The sequence below is a fragment of the Brachyistius frenatus genome, unplaced genomic scaffold (assembly GCF_029030835.1).
Source record: "Brachyistius frenatus isolate BFR_SWC_R1_liver_20210118 unplaced genomic scaffold, ASM2903083v1 Contig_210, whole genome shotgun sequence".
In the NCBI taxonomy this organism is placed as follows: domain Eukaryota; kingdom Metazoa; phylum Chordata; class Actinopteri; family Embiotocidae; genus Brachyistius; species Brachyistius frenatus.
In genome coordinates, this window is record NW_027210809.1 from 422,501 (window position 1) to 427,500 (window position 5,000).

Sequence of the window (5,000 nt, forward strand, 5' to 3'; positions counted from 1 at the left end):
CAGTTAAAAAAAAATAAAGAATAAGAAGCCCCTCCAGGTATATTTATCTCCCCAGTGGTTCCATCCTGATGCAGAACTGTTCGGTCCTGAAGTCTTAAAGGTGTGTTTCACACATCCCTGCGGTGCCGCAGGTTTTCTGCGCTTCCCTGTTCTTTATATTAAAACTATATCTGAGTCTACATTCCCGACACATTCGGAGAAGGAAGCATTAGTAATGAAAAGGGTAACCCCGAGACCGCGGCGCAATATGTCAGCAACACACCTGAAAATGAAAAGAAGTCTCCTACAGCGGCGACGAAGGACTCGGGAAAAAAAGCTGCTGTAATCAGATGTAATGTGGGAGGAAGAGAGGAGACGAGATACTGGAAATCAGGGATGTAGAAGAGACCCCCCCGCTGATCCGCCGATGTGACGCTCTTCGTTCGACAAGAAAATAACAAGGTGCAAAAAAAAACCAAAACCCGATGACTTTTTAACCCTTCGATCTCGTTTCTTTCCTGATGTCTTTTTTTTACTTCCTTCTCAATTGAAACGCTCTTTTGAACCTGCAGCAAAGGAAACGACTCTTCACGGGGGATTTGAACCTGCGACCGTTGCGGTTATTTGCGTGTTTTTGTTTTTGTTTTAAATTGGCTTTAACACCTCTCGACAACGTCTCTTTCATGTGTTGTTGTTTTTTATTCGTGTTTTCGAGAGAAGGTCAGCGAAAACAAAAAGAAAAAAACAACAGATGAAGCCTGACAGACAACGCTGAGGGACGAGAAGTTATTCATGTTTTCTTTGGTGGAAAACCGTGAGCCGGTTGAGTGACGGACAGACACGCAGACGCCGACAGACGTGTCCTTTCATGGATTCAAAGTGTCCATCAGACCTTCCTGTGTGGAGCAATGATGCAACAGGCAGAAATCCATTCAAACACACACACACACACACACACACACACACACACACACACACACACACACACACACACACACACACACACACACACACACACACACTTTCATATATGTATAAATACAGTGAGACGACAGATGGATTGAGTGTTTTATTACTTCGTGTGAACACGCCGCCTACACTCACGTTTTAACCTGAAACAACGCGGAGGTTCAGCTGTGTGTTTTAGACGTGAAGGTTTCTGAGACCGAAGAGTCAAAAGATTCAACTTCTTCCTGTCGCTTTGTGTTCGTCTCCGTCTGTCACGATTTTTGTTTTTTTTTTTTTCTGCGTGTTTTATACGCCGATGACTGACAGCTGCTTGAGAGAAAGGCACGAATGAAACGTGGCGAGTTACGAGATCACTGCGACGGCGTGTCGTCTGAAGTTTTAGATTCCCCTTTCTGATCCAATGATAAAAAAATTAAATAAAAAAAGTTCTGACAGGAATATCAAAATGTCTTCCCTCCCTGTTTCTGTAAAAAGTCTTTTATCTAAAAAGTTCTCAGCTCTGTGTCATCGGATGAATCGAAATTTTTAAATAGGCATTAAATCATAAAAAGAATAGAGTCAACAAATATTGTTTTTTCCTGGTGTCTCATTGTAATACATCAACAAAGCCTGTAGGTGGCAGTAATGCACCCAGAAGCTGTTTACCAACCAACAATGAAGCAACAAAAAAAACAACACATAACTCAAAATAAAACCCACAATTTTTTCTGAAATGATTTGAAATGAACACATTTACTCGTCCTCCGTCTTCGTTAACACAATATTAAATAATAGACGCGACCGAGACTTTAAAACACCGGGCAGCACGTTTCGCCGCAGAATGCCTTCGATTTCATTGAAGCATTGTGACTTTTAAAAGTGTATTTTTAGCGAATTCCAGCAGTTTTGATGTGTTTTTGTTTCTCTGATCCACGCTCAGTGTCACATGAAGCAAACAGCTCTCACTGAAACAGAAGCTGCAGGGACACATGAGAAGAAATGCATTTAACTTTATTCATTTTCAGGAAGAATTAAACAATTTGTCTACGAGCTGTTTTCGGGTCCCAACAAATTCCTCCGTGGCCGGTCTGTTGTGGATCTAATTGGTTTCTGGGGTTTCATCTTCAGCCCGTTATAAAACGCCGTCTTTTGGTGAGCGGTGTGAAAACGATGCCCTCCGAGCGCCGTCTGATTCATCGTTCATAAAGCCGAATGAGCTCCGCAGTCATCTGCATCCCGTCGGTCCGCTGTGTGGGGGGTGGTGGTGGTGGTGGTGGTGGTGGGGGGGATTAAACATCCGTTGTACGCGAGACAACCTTGTAGAAAAGGACTGCGGCAGAAAAATCAGGCGACTCACCGGCCGCAGATTATCGATAAACACAAAAGACGGGAAAAGATCAGCTGGCTTCTGGACGTTAAGCTTTCACAGCATTAGAAAAAAAAAAAAAGTTTTATATATAGTTATATTAGAAAAGCATCACCGTGCTGTTCTGATGCTACAGTTGTGTGATGATGTGTCTCACGGGTGTTGCGCAATCTCTTGCAACAGTAAAGCATCGACTCCATCCATCTTTACATGCAGCAGATGGTATCAGCTGATGATGATGATGATGATGATTAGACTGATACGGGCCGTCAAAGATTGTCGTGACAAGACCACATTTCCCATAATCCCCGTCACTTCCTGTTTTTTGTATTTTTTCCGGCATGCGGTTTGTTTTGATGATGAAAAGTTACTTTTGTTGACGAAGCGAGTTTCATTTTGAAAGTCTGTAAAAGCTTCTATTGAGGAAATTTACTGCGGAGAAATTGTGGGAATTTTTTTTGGCTACAATCGTTCTTATTGCAAAAAGGACTGAAAAATGAGAAATTACCTGCACAGATTTAAAAAAAAAAAGTTTTTCTTTTAACTTTCTCCTTTTTTTTTTTTTTTTTTCTTTTAAGACTCTTGTTGGATATTCAGTATGTTTATGTTTCCATTCAAATTTTAATCTGTGAATAGAATTTATATTTAGCCCACATAGTTGAGTGTAAAACACACACACACACACACACACACACACACACACACACACACACACACACACACACACACACACACACACACACACACACACACATTGTCCTTTTGTTGTACATGTCGATGTTTCGAATGCACACATGCGACTTTTTCATCGGGATTGTTCTAGAATATTTATGTCTGGCGTGGAAAACCACTCGGGTTTGTTCTCTGCTTCCCGTCGTCGTCGTCCCTCCTCGTGTCTTTTGTGTCGTGTGTGTGTGTGTGTGTGTGTGTGTGTGTGTGTGTGTGTGTGTGTGTGTGTGTGTGTTAGAATTAGAGCGAGGAGGCTGACAGACAGACAGGAAATGTTTCACCGTGTTTTCCCTGCAGGCTGTTCTTACATTTAACTGTGTTCAACCCACAACATTCACATGACATAAATTATTCATTAACTGTGCGAGACTGTGTGTGTGTGTGTGTGTGTGTGTGGGTGACACCGCGTGTGTGTGTGTGTGTGTGTGTGTGTGTGTGTGTGTGTGTGTGTGTGTGTGTGTGTGTGTGTGTGTGTGTGTGTGTGTGTGTGTGTGTGTGTGGATTCATTCCCACCGTTGACTTGCACGGCTAAAAAAACTATTTTTCTGTGAAGCACTGATTTAAAAAACAGAAGTGGATCCAATAGAGAGGAAACTATTCACTAAGGGTGTGTGTGTGTGTGTGTGTGTGTGTGTGTGTGTGTGTGTGTGTGTGTGTGTGTGTGTGTGTGTGTGTGTGTGTGTGTGTGTGTGTGTGTGTGACAGAATCAATATTTAGCTTTCAGACGAGCTGTATCGAGGTGGACGACTGCTTCAACCCACCTTATCTGGAAGCCTTGAATGTTCTTTTTTTTCCGAGCGGCTTAACGCTCCATAAATTCTGTATTTGGTCGCGAAGATGGAAATACAGTCGCAAAATATCTTCAAGAAGGCGAGCGGGGTCAGTTTTAATGTTTGAATAATTTACGGAGAAAAAGACGCCGCGAGCCGGACAAACGAAGTCCTGTTTAAGAGTCGCTCGCTTAGAAATCATGGCAGGAAGTCAGAGGAATGAAGCATTCGTTTGACATTAATAATTAGGAGTTTACAGCAGCAGCTACATTATTCGCTGTAGATCAGAGAACTGCGGTTACATTAAAATCTGCAGCTTCTAACGGCACCAAACGAATTGCTTTGATTTCTATAAAGTATTTTAAAAACGTCTCGTTGTCGTTCTGCCACCTAGCTAACGTCCCAAAACTGCATTCAGTGTTTCACATAAAAAACTGAAATAAGGGAATATTTAAAAGTATAGAAAATAAATAAAATGCTTTGACAGAATGTTAATAAAATATAATTGAGTTAAAATATACATTAAAGCAACATTTTTGTTTAAATTTGTGTTTTTTTCAGCTAAAGACAGCGTTTGTTTTGATTCAAGCTTTTTAATGCCGAACTCAAAGTCAGCTCGTCTTATAAACGAAACGAGCGCACCCTCGACTTAACGAGGAAACCGTAAATGTCCCTCTGCTTTTATGTCTTCCGGTTTGGACGCGACCGTTTCGCCGGCTCCAACTGACCCCGCTCGGTTTTTTTTTGCGCTCCAGTTTGAAGGACGCCCACACCGAAACACGCCGACCTCAGCGATCAGTCATCGCATTCATTCAGCCATCGCAGCGTTTCCAGCGCCAGCATGTGTGGGAGGAGTCTGGCGGAGCGGCGCCGACTCTCTTCAGGCGTCCTCATTAAAAAGACTTCGGAGACTTCGAAACTTTCTCCACGACTGATTACAGATTGATAATACTAAGTGATTATTTAAAGCTGAAACTCATATTTCTAGCAGACACTTGGCTGCGGAAAAAGCTCCGTGACAACTGCCAAACCTAAAAGCCCTGAATGTTCCACCAACGCATCAAACTGGTCCTGATATATAAATAATACTGGAATTATTTTCAGAAGGAGGGAATTTATCTAATGACACAATAACGACATTTACTGACTTTGTATTTCAGGAGAGAACTTGATGCTTTTTTCAATGGGAGTCTGTTGGAGCCCCTATT